The 15,520-nt window shown below is 44.6% G+C and overlaps 1 protein-coding gene across 2 annotated transcripts in view; it reads right to left on the bottom strand.

Annotated features, from left to right (window-relative positions):
• Positions 1-15,520, bottom strand: part of HEMK1 (HemK methyltransferase 1, mitochondrial release factors N(5)-glutamine) — a 105,128-nt gene that overhangs the window by 26,960 nt on the left and 62,648 nt on the right. For both annotated transcript variants that reach the window (XR_007357637.2, XR_007357636.2), the window contains exon 10: positions 7,395-7,457. The gene's annotated coding sequence lies outside the window, so the exon portion shown is untranslated. The remainder of the gene's footprint in view (positions 1-7,394; positions 7,458-15,520) is intronic.

Here is a 15,520-nt window from a genome sequence, read left to right as displayed (position 1 = left end):
ATTAGAGCACTGGGCTAGCCTGAAGAGAGAGCTCTTCTATCCCTGACTCTGAACTGAGCAGCCTCGCAGGGAGCACCTCCCAAGTGGCATAGTAATAATTTGTATTTCTATAGTTCTTTCCCTCTGAGGACCTTCCAGACATTAATAAATCCTCACTGTCCCCCCTGCAAGGTAGTTCTGTATCATTATGCCCATTTTACAAATGGGGAAACTGAAGCAACAGGTGATGCTATGATTTGCCCAAGGTCACACAACAAGTCTGTGGCACAGTCAGGAAAAAAACCCAGGCCACATGACTCCCCAAACCATCCACCTATCTATGGGCCAAATTCAGACCTGATAGAAGTGATTATAACTTCATTTGATTCAATGGAGTTTGCAGTCAGTCACTCACACCAGGTCTGGATATGGCCCTAATAGCCTGGTGTGAAGTAGCATTAATATCTTTTGTGTCCTCAAGTAGCATTAACATTTGAATACCCTCCTCTCCAGTATCCCCAGGGCATAGTCACAATGGAACTGTCTGTTACAAGACAAGTCCACCTCCTGGGGTAGTCACATTCGAATGGCCCCTTGCTCCACCTGTTCTGTGTTGCAAGGCAAGGTATCTCTTCAAACACAGACTCTGTGGAATAGTTGGCTGATAGATCATGTGGACTGGCTGAACAGCTGACGTTACTTCAATTTGCTAAACAAAGAAAAAAATTGGCCCTGGTGGAACTCTACTGAACTCGCTGGAATTACACCAGAGATGAATTGGGTACATGATGTTACATTATAGTCTGAATATGCTAATTGCTCCCAAATTCCAGGCTTATGGGAGAGAGCCCTGTACATTTTTTGAGGACCCTGAGAACAACTATGTGGTCTCTTTTGATGCAGAGTTTTATACGTGCACTAGTGAGGGAGAAGGATTCAGAGTTGCTCGTTTTTTCTGTGCAAGCAGTTCCTGACAGCAGAGAATGCTCAGATCTCAGTTACTTCCAGGAACAATGAGCTAAACTCAGCTGCTCTTCCCAGCACCAGCTGAGGAGGCGGCAGGCAATGGAACACTGTGTTGTTCTTGGAAGGCAGAGGAAAATAAGGCGTTGGCAGGGCTGTATGAGCACTCCTTCCTTGCCAGCTCTGCAACTCCTTGCTCTAAAGCTGGGCTCGTTCCTTTTATCAAATAACTTCCTGGACATTGTAAGCAGCTCACAAGCAGAAAGAGGCTGAATTCATCAAACCACCAAAGATCAGATCACTAGGTGAGTGATCATTCCCTCCGTTTCCACCACCACCACCGCACGGCCTGTTCAGTTACAGTGTGACCTACTGTATTTTTTAAACTTTTCCCAGAAATAAATACAGAACCCTCCAACATCACCCAGCTTATGGAAGCTATTTTGGGCTATTTTATCAACATGCAATACAAATTCCAAAAGATGACTGGAAATTGGGCTCATTCCCAGCAGAGCTGTCCATGGAGGGAGTTTACAATAACCCTTACCCGGTAGTCTCCAGTGAAAACTTCTATAGAAAGGGACGTCTCCATTTTTAAAGGCAATAATCTGGTTCATAGGTGAAGTATGCTGAGAGTGACAAGGAGCAAGTGACTGCCCACGGTGCCACTCAGAGCAGAGACAAATAGCAGTGCTCAGCATACGAATGGGAGAGACACAAAGGGAAAATAAAAATCAGATTGAGTCTACTTTACTCTTCCGGGAGCTAGCTATGAAACTCAGGAGGGGTGGTAATGAGCCAAGACAAAAGGGAGCTCTGTTGGAGAGGCTAGTGTCTGGGCAGCTTGCCAGGATGAGGCATTACACAACCTTTCACCTTAAAGCCCTGGTTCAACCCCAACCTTGGCTAGCAGTGACTGCAAGTCATTATTGTCTGAAAGTTATTAGCCAAGGTGAACTGAGTGGGAGGGTCTCAACGGGGTTCCTAGTAGACCAGTGTCCTTGGGAGTTTCAGCAGAGAGGCCAATGATTGAATGGTCTGTAGAGCACATCAGTCCTACAGTGACCACTTGGTGAGGGCCAAGACAACTTTCTACTGAGAAAGATGTACAAGCAGCTTCCATTGCTGTTCCCTATGATGCAGAGTAACTGGTCAGTTGGCAAGTTAGAAGACTTCAGGTTCCAGGGCTATTGGTCCATCACAAGTGCTAGCCACATAAAATATTTCCTTAGCTCCAACGGAGCAGGATGTAAATGAGTCTGGTCATGAGGCTTCTGCAAAGTTCTCTGCACTGCCAGATCTGTCTCTCAGGTTTCACAGCTTGAGGGGAATATATTTTTATTACCTTTAGCTGGCTTCAGCATTGCTCTGTTGCAAAAAGGAGGACAGGACCAGAGATAGCAACATCTCCAGCAGAGTGAGCAATGCAAAGTCGTCAGCAAACCACTGGGCTGGTTTGCATGTAAATAAGCATTTTCAACTCACCCACGTTATGATTTCAGAGTTCTCAGACACCAAACGCCACCCAAAAGGTTTAATTGCCCTGCTGCTCCTTAGAGAGTTCTATTCCCGATTGACCTGAGGCATTATTCAGTATTGCCATCTTAACACTGGAATCAGGAACCGAAGAAGCTAGGCTTTTTGCAGCCACTCGGATCGCCATTGGACCAAATACGCACCTGGTGTAAATGCTGAGGTATATCAGGTGAGGATCTGGCCCATTAGCTTTCATTAGAGATGGGCCCAAGCAACAAAATTTAAATTTGGGCAAGGATCTCAAGCACCCCCATAACCCGGGATCTAGGGTTTTGATTTGGGCTCATGTCTATATTTAGTATACTGTACTGTAACTGAAGCACTAAAAATAGATTAGTTTCCGAGCATTTAATCAAGGACCTATTCCTAGAATCACGGAGAGCTGAAATTAAGGCAACGGAATTCATGGTAATCAGCCTGATGGAAAGAGAAGGAACCTCACATCAGTTTAAACTGCAAACACCCATTCTGGTCAGCTAAACATATTTCAGTTTGAGCCAGATGTAGCTGCACCAGGGCCCAAAGATCTAGAATTGCATGAAACACTTGTGAGCTATCAGAACAGTAAACTCAGGAGGCTGCAGTTAATGCACAAGGAATTACTGAGTGTGGTCTAATTCCAAGAGGACTAACTGTACTTGGCAAACTTTCAATCAGTTTGAAGAACACTGATCCCCCCAGGCTCAGAGGCTGTGGTCACTTTGTCCCATAACTCCTTCCAGGTTTACTGGAACACTCCATGGACGGATTGTACTGTAAACTGGCAGGCACAGCATGTCCTTTGAATGTTATGTCATGGTAGTCAGCCATATTTTTGTGTATTTATAGCTAATACTCAGGCTTTCCCATCTGAGTAGGTCTCCTGAAATCCCAGGCCCTCTAGATAATGATGCAGTTTCGATGCATGGATCTTCATTTTCTTTCCTAAACCTCTAGGTAACTATGAGCCACCAGCTCATGCCAAGGCCCCCAGGCCTCACTGAACATTGATAAAAGCATAGTGAGAAACCAGTCTGGCTCATCTGTGTGCTAGCATTGTTAACATAGATGTTAATTTGCTAAGAATGTGTTGAGTGTTTAGTCTTGATGAAATGCTTGTAGGATGCAGCATGTATTGATCTCACTTGGTATGGTTATGGTTGGACCATGGTATGAAGTTATATGGAGTGTTTGCTTTGTAAACCTCTGTAATCGTGTAACTCACCAAACAGGAAAGAAGTGTTAATTAATGTAAAGCATTGGTCCTGCACACAAGAAGGCCAACTGAAACCCAATAAGCCATAGCGAAACATCAAAGGACACTGGCAGTGAAGATCGCCCTCCCATGCCCCGCACACCCATGAAGAGGAGGCAGGCACCAATACTTGGTGCATCCATGTGAGCTCTGGGGGAAGGGAATAAAAGTCCCTGACCAGTCGGAACTGTACCACTGTGGAATTTGGAGAAGGCAATATTTCTAAGCATAAGTAAGGGATCCCAAAGCTGCTCAGCTTGGGTTAGCCACAAGGAACATATAGAGTTTGCATATTACAGCAGCTTCTATTGCCTTTTGAAACCTAAGACTGTAACTCATTTGTATGGGTATATATGTTTACCTGCTTTAACCTTGTAATTAACTCTCAATTTTTTTTCCTAGTTAACAAATCTTTAGTTGGTTTATTAGAGGATTAGCTACAGGTGCTGTCTTTGGGGAGAGATCTAAGGTACAACTGACCTGGGGTAAGTGACTGGGAGTAACCTGAATATTGTTGTGATTTTTGGTATAAGAGACCATCTATCACAAAGGCAAGCTTGCGTAGGTGTCTAGATAGACCCGAGTGCCCAAAGGGACTGTCTGTGACTCCATGTTAATGGCTGTTGTAGTGCTTGAGGAGTTCATACTTGATACTTGGTTGATGAAATCTAAATATAGAACACACAACCAGTTTGGGATTTGTGCCCTGTTCCTTAACAGTCTGTGCTAAGCTTGGCACTCATGGTCATAAGCCACTCTAGTTAGCTTGACAGTAACGTTATTGTAATGTTTTTTCTAGCCCAATGGTGACTGTGTTCAGTGTTGGATAAAGTGATGTTTGTGAACATGTACAGAGCAAAATTCTCTCCTGAGACTTGAGATCATGCTATGGCATTAACTATAGCTGTATGGACACTGTGGGTCAGACTGGAGCTCAGGCTCTGAAGCCCAGGGTGGGGGGTGGCATCCCTCACCACAGGCTTCAGAACCCAAGCTCCGCCTGAGCCACAATTTAAAAGCATTGTCTACACAGCTATTTTTAGCGCAAGCCTCAGTCTGTCGATCTAGACGTGAAGGCTCATGGCCACTGGCTGTGTAGACATACCCAGTGGGTACTCAGCACTTCTGAAAACTTAGTTGGGGGTAAAAATTTCCAAAGCACCGAACTGACTCAGGAGCCTATATCCCACTGAAAGGCTCCTAAGTCAGTTGGGCTCTTGGTGAATTTTACTCTAGGAGCCTAACTTTAAGCCTCTCTTTTTGAAAATCATGGCCAACTACCCCACATGATTCTCTGCAGCCTTCTCTCCCTCAACTTGTTACTCAGCCTCTTTAGAATGAGATGAAAGTTTCTCCTACACTGATACTATGGTGATGAGAACATATAAAAACCTAGATATACCGATTGGTATCAGCTGGGAGACTGTGCCAGCCACCTCTCTCTTTGCTTTGCACTGGATTCTCTGTTCTACCCCATAACACAGGCAGCCCTCGAATTCTCTCCTCCATTGGGAACGTGACCCATTCTTAGCACTGCTCACGATCAAGGTGCCAAGGCTCTTTTTTAAACCTCCCACCTATGCAGGTATGAATCCAGTTGACTCAGATCACCATAAAAGACACTCAGCAAGAACAAGCACCAGGAGAGGTGTCTGTCTCAGCTGCTGCCAAGCTCTGTGCGTGCTTCACTGTTTGCTTTATGCAGCAGTCACAAAAAGCCTCAGTCTGTGCATATATGATTAGATATTTTACATCTTTCCCGCCTCTTTAATTTAGGATGAAACACAACGAGACTTTCATGTAACAGAGCAGGGAGGGGGAGGACTGTGCTTACAAACCACATTTAACGCAAGATCATTCCGTGTAAACACAGTGCTTGTGCTTCAGAGGGCTCCATGCAAAAAGCAAGAGTTCTGAAACAGCACATGCTTAACCCATTGGTCTGGAGCTATAAGCCCTTGCTTCTCTCCTCTCAGGAGCTACACTCAGCATGTTTCCAGGAGCACCCTGACCAGGTACTTTTCCTCCCAGAAGCTGCACCCAGAACCCATTCAGTTCCTGTTCTTCTCCAAACAGGATGGGTCATTTCAGAATAAATCACTTAATGCAAACACATTTGGAAAAAAAACTATTAAGCAGAAGAGAAATAGAGAGAAAAACTTAAAAGCCTTAGTGATAAATTTAGCTCTGTCTTCCTTAACCAGCTTCAATTTAAATGTAAACCCTTGGAGATTTATACAGTACATGGTGCTGTAGCGTGCAGTCAAAGACTTATTAGCACAAATTTAGGATGGCTGCATTATTCACAAACATCAAAGCCACAAGAGAATGAGTTATGCAAATCATCCCAAACGAATGCTGAGACAACCTTTATCCCACTCTACTACATTGTGTGCATATACCACATTTTACAAATGAGCTAGTTTAGAAATATTTGAGAGAGGTATTTTTGTTAAGGCTGTTTTTTAACTCCCTCTGCATGTAAAGCTAAGGGGCTTTAATACCCCATGGGCAACTGTAGAGGGCTTGGGGGTAGAGGAAAAGGATAATTTTAGAAACCTGTAAAAATACCATTGGTGTGTGTATGTTGGTGGTGGTCTCACTGTATTTGTACTTGTACAGCTCCCTGGCATGAACAATAGCTGGAGAACGTAGGATTCTCTGGATGGCATGTGCTGGCAGAGAGTGGTCAACTGACCATTATGAATGTCCTGGAAAATTAGGATGAAATGCCCAATCCTTCTTACTTCACTCATCAGCTTTACAGTCTGCTGCCTATCAGGGAGGCTGGATGAGTCTGGTTGATAGGTAATGAGTCACAGAGCACCACTCACTTGAAGGGCACCAGAACAAATCTGGCCTGAGTTTATGGTGACGACCTATCTGAAAGGAGCTGGTCTCAGCCCTAGAGGGAAGTCCAGTTAAAAAAGCTCCCTTTTTCCAGGTGGCCAAACAGATTTTGAACAAGCTAAATGGGCCTGTTTGTCTTCCACTGAATTGTTCAATGGAAGCCAAATGAACAATTCAAAAAGAACCTTCTGGAATTTCCACTAGGGTATCCATTTTCTTGTGGACAGAAGCAGCATTACAAAAGTGCACCAGTCAAATAATTGTTGGCAAACTCAGTAGGAAGGCAGAGGACCGAATGGACTTGAAAAAGTGAATAACACTCTGTCTCCTAAAGCAGTGGTTCTCAACCAGGGGTACACGTACCCGTGGGAGTATGCAGAGGTCTTCCAGGGAATACATCAACTCATCTAGATATTTGCCTAGTTTTACAACAGGTGACATAAAAAGCACTACCGAAGTCAGTATAAACTAAAATTTCATACACACAATGACTTGTTTATACAGCTCTATATACTATACCCTGAACTGTAAGTACAATATTTATATTCCAATTGATTTATTTTATAATTATATGGTAAAAATGAGAAAGTCGGCAAGTTTTCAGTAGTAGTGTGCTATGATACTCTTGTATTTTTATGTCTGATTTTGTAAGCAAGTAATTTTTAAGGAAGGTGAAACTTGGAGTATGCAAGACAAATCAGACTCCTGAAAGGGGTATAGTAGTCTGGAAAGATTGAGAACCACTGCCCTAGAGAAGATTCCTGAAGGTTCAGGACACCTCAGCAACGTGGTGCAGACAAGCCTGGACTTTTGTTGCTCATGCTATACTTACTTTGCGGGGATAGACAAAGGGCTGCAGTCACAAGAGCTGTTCATCCGGCACCTTTCACTTCATCTGCAAGAAGAAAAAGAAAAAGGAAAAAAAAGGGCTCAGAAATCCACATTCTAGCACAGATATATGTGGTATTATTTGCAATCTGTGTGGGATCCTCCTTCTGACCAGAATATGCTTAACTTGCAAATCCAGGACTATCATTCAAGAGAAAAAATATCAGTTTTTATTTGGACTCCATAGTACACACTGAATACGCTAGGGTGAATTTGGCACATTGCCTTGAAACCCTAACCCATATTTACTTTTACAGAGATTTTGTTTTTCCCGATACTCTCAGAACTGCTGAGTTTTTACATCTCTGCTGTAATTTGATCCAGCTCGTGCCTGTCATGTGACTGGCTCAATTTTTGTTATTTAAAGAACAAAAGACTAATATTTTCCACTCTCTCTTGTACCTCTTATTAGATAAAAAAATAGAGTGGAGATCTTATCTTAACTAACCATTGCCACTCTGAAATGGGTAGTGGAGCACAGAGACTATATCACTTTTAGCTCCTCTCTGAAGGATCTATTCCAGGGGTTCCCAAACTTCATTGCATTGCGGCCCCCTTCTGACAACAAAAATTACTACACAACCCCAGGAGGGAAGATGGAAGCCAAGCCTGTCCAAGCCCCGCCACCCCTGGTGTGGGGGGCCAAAGTCCACGCCCAAGAGCTCCATCCCTAGGCAGGGGGCCTGTAACCTGAGCCCTGCCACCCCAGCAAATTTAAAACAGCCCTGGTTTTAAAACAGGGTGACCCCATTAAAACAGGGTCATGACCCACTTTGGGGTCCCGACCCACAATTTGAGAACTGCTGATTTATTCTACAATAACTAACTCACATGTATTAGGTACTCATAGTGCCTAATATGCTGTTAGAGTGACACACAATTAATAATGAGGAGCAAAGCTATGAAATGAAAAATAGAAATGACCAAAATGAAAATTTTCAAATTTTCAGGGTTTTTTTTTTTTTTTTTGGTTGATTTGTTTTCAGGTTTTTTGCAAGGGAAAAAATGGCATTTTTAACTTTGTCTAATAAGGACCTTACCTTCTTATATCTATCAAAATGAATATTTTTATATTACTTTGGGGTCAGACTTTTCAAAAGCAGTCAGTGTTGGTCTAACTTTGCTCCCATGGAAATGAAGGGCAGTTTTATCACTGATTTAATTGGGATTAGAGTTAAGCCAATGCTAAGTGCATTCAAAATCCCATTTTTAGCATACATCAGCCAGCAAGACTATTTTTATTGAACACATGATCTGAAGACAGACAAAGCAAAATGTCTCCCATGCTGACACAGCCATCCTATCAAGATCATAGTATATTCATACATATTGACATAATAAAGCAGCAAGAAAAGTTGGATGCGGGGGGAAGTTATTTCTACACTTGTAGTGTTTCAGAATGTCGTGCAATTAACCACAACTGAAAAAAAGAAAGAAAATTATGCACTTTTCTACACTTTTCTCTCCCTTGCTCTTTATACATGATGGGAATACCATAGGAAGAATTAGGAATACAATTCAACAAACTTAATATAGCCCCTATTACCACCTGGCTCAGTCCATCTCTGTTTGGGTGGACACCAATCTGTGATGGCAACTGCTGAATCTCAAGTGCTGTTAGGTGACTGGTCACTATCCCTAGCTCTGGGTCTCTCAGGCAAACACCAGATACATAGCCCAGTGTCTGAGACCCTTCTTGGACAGTGGAACCCCACAGCCCAGCTGCCAAGATCCTGGAACCAGTGTCTCAGCCCTCCTCAGCCTCCAGTTGCTTAGGCACGTTCCTTCCAGTGCAGAATGGAGAAATGGAAACTTGATTGCATTTGGCTGTGAAGAAATGTGTCCAGTGAGGCCCTAGTCTGGCAGTGAGCCACAAAAGGCTGTACTGTGTTGTCTACACAGCAAAGATCTGAGTGGCAGATGATACCTGCCGTCGATGAAATTCTGACCCCTTGGGGGAGGGATAGCTCAGTGGTTTGAGCATTGGCCTGCTAAACCCAGGGTTGTGAGTTCAATCCTTGAGGGGGCCATTTAGGGATCTGGGGCAAAAATTGGAGATTGGCCCTGCTTTGAGCAGGGGGTTGGACTAGATGATCTCCTGAGGTCACTGATAGTCTATGATTCTATGAAATAAATGGAAAAACTCCCACTGATTTCAATGGTGGCTAGGATTTCACTCCATGTACATGGGCAGCATAGGAAGGGTTAAAGACAGAGTGGCATCCCTGACTTGTGGGGTTTATCTCAGAATCTTACATTGTTTTAGTTGACTTCTGCTGGGCCTGATCTCCTGCAAGGCACCACCCTGTGCTCCAAACCCAGACCCTTCCTGGTTTCCACTGCCACGTCCCCTCCTTCCACTGTGCATCTATTTGTCAGTATAATTTTAGTGCAGTGAGAAGCCTGTGTCCTAGCTTTACTTGTCCTGAGACATTAAAAGGAAATCTGGTCATTTTGGGGACATTCCTGTTGCCAGCAGGGGCATCCATCCTCGTCACTGGTCTCCTGACACCAATCAGCAGTGCGCCTCTGCGGTAAGACAGCTTCTCCAGTCAATCCTTTGAAGAGCCAGACACAGGGGTAAGAGGCCACTCGGGGTCAAATCCAGTGCAAGTATCTTGTCTGGGCACTGGGACTCTCTGCTGGGGATGGTGGTTGTCAGAAGGTTTCCTCCAATCCATGTGGGAGAAGAGCAGGGTAACCTTAGTGGGCCTAGCACCCTTTACTCAGTTCATTTTGTCAGCTCACCCTCCCACCCCCTTTGTCTATTCTGTTTGCCTCTTGAGTCCAGTCGGACACCCTACGCTGTGAGCACTCCGGGGGTCCTGATTGAACTGATTCTGCTACCAACAGTCCTTCCACATCCAGCAAGCTATGGGCAGAATCTGCCCCTCCAGGCCAGACTCTGCTCCTAGCCATGGTGGAATCTGGCCGTCTGGTGAGAGCAAAAGGTGAAATGACTAAAGGATAGCATTACGTCACTTGATGCTGAGCCAAGTTAAAAAGGGATTGGGTTTGGGTGTTGCTGCGTTCCCTCCCCTGCAGGAGCAATAAAAGGGGTATTTATAACCTGTTGTGGCTGGCTCATCTTTCAGGGAAAGCTGCAAGATCCAGTCTGCTAGTCCTTTGAGTAGAGATCCAGTCTGCAAGGGAGGAGAGGAAGAGGAGAGGCACAAAGCTCCTTGTGCCTTCCTGATGATGGCAGAGCTCCTTTTCGGCCATAACCTTTTCTCCAGGACGGCAGGGTGCCTGGCTCTCTGCAAGCAATCACACTATAGTGATCTCCCTCTGAAAGTGGCCTCAGTTGCTAGGGCTGACAGAGGTGACATTCAGCAAATGCGAAGGGTTTTAGAATGATAGAAAGAGAGAAAGAGGGGTTCTCTTAAATCAATGTCCATTCAAACCTGGCTTCTCCTGTCCTGTCTATCAGGGGTTGCCCAGCACCACCTGGGGGACACAGCCTCTCCTGGGTGAAGAGAGGAATTCACTCTTCGGGATTACTCAACACAGGGATTCCCCTTGACTGTTCTTGAGGGGGTAGGACTGCACTTGTGTGTGGGAAAACTCATCTGTTGATTTAAAAAACCTCCTTATTTCTTTCAACATGACCATCTTGGTTAGCTCCCCAACTAGCTTCCAGTTTCCTTTTATTGGAGAAAACTGATCGGGTAGCTCCGGGAACATTTATTCTTCCAACAGCTTGGTGGTGAGGGCTGGCCCCATGCCATCATGTCACTGGGACAGCTCCTGTGAACATGGTTGTGTGATTGATTGTGTTGCCACTTGCCTGCATTAGCCTACTCTGCACTGAGCATCTGAGGAACCCTGGGCACCACAAAGGAGAGGTTACCCATTTTTGTGACTATTTCATCAACCTAAAGTGGGAAAACAAAGCCACACAAGAATATGTTAATAGGAGACCTAGCTGAGCTCATTGCTGTGTCTCAGATGAAGTCTGGTCCTGCGGCTAAAGCATATGACCAGTAGCCAGAAGATGCGAGTTTTATTCCTGGCTCTGACACTGACTTTGGACATGACACTTGAGACTTTTTCCAAGTAGCTAATGATTTGGGAGAATTGTTATGTTTGGTGCCCAATCTGAGCTCTACTGATCATGAGTTATAGGATTGCTGAGCACCTGCAAATTCCACTGGCTTCAAGTAGTAGCAGACTTGTAACTGTGAAAACTCAGCACGCGTGAAAAACAGCTGCATGGTGCTCAGACACTTTGCAGGAACTCATGCTGCAAAAGTGGGCACAGGGCTTAGGAAAAATAAAAAGGGAATGATACTTTTCCCTAAAGCTCACTAAAAGTTTCCTCTCAAAATATTGCCTATGGGTCGGATCCTGTGCACCTCTGAAATTGACAATGTTGCCGATTACTTAAATGGAAGCAGGGTCAGGTTTTCAGAGCCCCAAACATTCTGCCCGTTGTGGATTACTCTGAAGCAGTTTCTAAACCTTTATAAGGAGTGTGTGAGGACAGAAGTGGAAACATCAGCTAAGTGCAAACTAAAAAACAACATTCAATACACTGGAAGGGCAAAGAGTGCCATACACATAGCCAAAGACAACCGACACTAACACGACAGACAAGTGGATCATGCGCCACGCTAGTTACTCCGTACCTGCTTCTCCATTGCACAGATGTAAAGAACTGCCCAAGAGGCAGAGCAAAGGGGATGTGAAAAATGACCATTCTGATTGGGTGTAAATAGCTACACAAAGTGTAGGACAACTGAGAATTGGGCCTTCTGTCTTCACCATTGCTATTTGCTGGGTTACTGAACGAGATGCCAGGAGGATACATAAGGGTTTGTCTACATACAGAAGTTCAACCATTTAACTAACAGAGTTTACAAACCAATTTGGTTGAATCAATATAAGGCACTCAAACTGATTTAACTTAAGCTGTCAGAGAGAGTGGAGTAGCAAAGGAAGAGAGAGAAATAGAAAGGTTAAGGGGGTAGAGAGCTATAGAAGTGTGATTTCACTACTCCTTGGTACATGCTGTACAGCCTACACTGTGAAAGTTTGTAGAAGCTCTTAGAAGAGAGAGAATTTCTCCAGGTTACTTTTCTTACCTATGAGGAAAATGTTCTCTATTCAAAGTACTGAGTAGATCCTCTGCTCCCATTCACTTAAAGAGAGGATCTTGATCTTTCGTATGGCATGTAAACTCATTGCTGCTCAGGCAGGTTTTCTAAACTACACTGGAACAGGGCTACTAGGCAGCATTTGGCCAAGTGGATGAGGGGGCAGCATCTTCTGATACAGAGGCAAACAAAATTAAATCATTCTCAGAGAGACCAAACTGTTTGCACCTTCCAAATGAAGCTAAAATGAAATCTCTGCTACCCAAGGATTACAGATCCAGGCCCTCCACACATGAATCTCAGCTGTGAACGTCTTGCAAGCAGACAGAAATGCACCCAGACTCCACACCTTGGCATCTTGGTTTCTAGAATGCTTAGAACCCCAAACTACAAAGGTGAGATAATTATTCTCTCTTGACAAATTCAGAGCTGCTAGAGCTGACAGTCTCCAACTGGTGAGGAACACTCCTTGTCTTTCAGTAACTGTTAATACTGCTGGCCTTCAAGTGCTGCTGACAGGGCTGTGAAATGCAGAGCTGTGAAGGCTGCTCTCAATAGGCTGTGCTCATTGGCTCCTTGCTCATCTTTGTGTCTGTGTAAAATGAGACTTAGGCTTCAGTTCTGTCTCTTTGCCTTTACAGTATGTGGAAGAGGGCACTGGGGAGATCACAGAGAAACATGGGAGAATGTTTCTAAAAGCCTGGCAGCTGGAGAGGGTACTGCAAAGAGCCAGCCAGTAGGGGCAAGCAATGCTCTGGAAGGTACTGGAGCTCCTCACCAACGTCTAGCTTCCCCAGGTCACTCATGTACAACCACAGTAATACGATGGAGGGAAAAGAATTGCACTGAAACCAAAGGATCAAATCAATACCTGCCTTGAGAGTGAACTTTACTCCAACAGAGAGAAGTGCTCCAAGGTCTCTGGGCCCTAAGGTGTGTGCTTCCTGGGAGTGGAGGTAAGGGAAATGGACCATTGGTTGGGTTGAAGAGGACAGCAGTTTGTTAACTAGTGGAGCCTCTATCAGATCATGCTGGGCTCAGCCCGCAGGATTCCCCCGCACTGAAACTCTGATTCTAACAGAAAGAGCTTTTGAAAACATGGAGACAGTATGACTCAGGGAGGTGGCGAAAAGCAAGACTGACAAGGCCAGATTACCTTTCCCTCTGATACATTATTACCAGAATTCTTGAGTTCCACCCAAGCCTCCTGGGAGGTGTGGAATATTTCCCAGTCACTTTCTCCCTTAGCATCTCTCCCTCTGGTTTGTATCAGCCATTAATGGCAACTTTTAAGCTGCTTTGCTTATGCAATTTGTCTTACTGCCAAGCCAGTATCAGGCAGGAGAACAAACAGCTTGTGTCTGCTCATGAGTCACAGAGAAAGCACGCAAGGAAGTGAAAATTAAGCAGAGCTGCATGATGGACATTTTAGCAGGATCCAAGAGAAAAGCAGATTGTTGCCAGATGAGCAACTTTTTCTCCAGCCTCCCTTGACATGCTCGTGATGCCCTCTGGGTCAACTCTTAGTTGCACATCCCTTTACAGTCCTTGGGGCCAGAATCCCCCCCACCCATCCACCCACCGAGAAAGAGGCTACTCCTGTGAGGTGCTGAGCATCCTCAACTCCAGTTGACTTCAGTGGGAGATGAGAGAAACTGAGCACTCTGCAGTAATTTGTACTCGGTACTTGGGGGAAATGGGAAGCAAAGTATGTACCCTGGACACTAAAATTTGTCACTGGGAACTGAGGCAGCCACCTGCTCCATATACTGGTCCTTCCTCCACTGCCCATGTTCTTCTCCCAGTCACATACGGGGGCAGTTCTTCCTTTTTGCAACCCTTCTATTTCTGTGCTAATTCTGTCTCCTAACAAATTTGTCGGCATTCTCAGTAACACCTCTTTACCTTTTTGTACTGGGAGCTAGTTCTTCTGGCTTGGCTGTTCACATTTCCCTTCCATTTTCTGTCATCCAAAGGTTCAGATTATCCTACAGGAGAATGTTTGTGGCACTCAAAGCAACACCCAGGAACCCCCATATTCACCACTATCATATAATTATGATATGTTTTGTACACAGTATGCCTTGTGAGGTATCATTTTAAAAGTCCTGATCTGTTGAACATTAATATCCTGTTGGATTGAATGTGCTATCATTGTATGTGAGGTTATGAAATATTGCTGTATAAGTTACTGAAATACGTTGTGAGTTTGGGAACACCCACATCCAGCCTTTCAGGTACAACAGTGGAGTAGCCAGATGTACTGATGGCCCATTAAAGAGAATCCACTATCCCAGGAACTATATACAATGGAAACTTCTCAGGGAGAGCACGCAGACAATGGAGACTGCTTGACCAACCTCATAGCAAAACATCTTTCCAACAAACTGGAAGAAATTATAAAGAGGGGAAGCGACATCATGACTTGGCCTCATTCCCCCCATAACTCAACACCTGGGGAGAAAAAAATTCTTATATTATTCATACCCCAATTTGCTCTCATGAAAAAGGCAACAAAGAACACATACTGTTTTGTGGAAAGTGAATCTGGTTGAGCACACTCCTGGGAATAGGTCTTGGGCTATTTTATTAGCATAGGTTCAGCAGCTGCTCCTATAGGCTGGCTCCCCCCATGCACTTCTCCCTGGTCCAGGCAGTGGAACCAGGTTTTTATGTTATAAGTATATACTAGCCTTGACTCAAACGCTGCCATCTTTTTCCTCCTCCTACGTGCCAGGTCCTGCTGTTACCAGGTCTTTAACTGGAGCTCATTCCTGTCTAGCTGTTGGCATTTCCATTCCTCCTTGTTGCAGGTCTTTGCCTGATGGATCAGCCCTCTCTCTAGCACAATAGAGTCCCCTATGCTGGTACCATTGAAAAAGCTTTTCATGTATTTATAGCATTGAGAAACTGGCAACCCTGGCTGGATAAGGCCAGGCCAGCACAAGCAGACACAATACAAGCTTCCCCAAGA

Source organism: Caretta caretta, chromosome 7, assembly GCF_965140235.1.
Source record: "Caretta caretta isolate rCarCar2 chromosome 7, rCarCar1.hap1, whole genome shotgun sequence".
NCBI lineage: Eukaryota > Metazoa > Chordata > Testudines > Cheloniidae > Caretta > Caretta caretta.
Note: the sequence above shows the minus strand (reverse complement) of the source record. Positions and strands in the feature narration are given on the sequence as shown.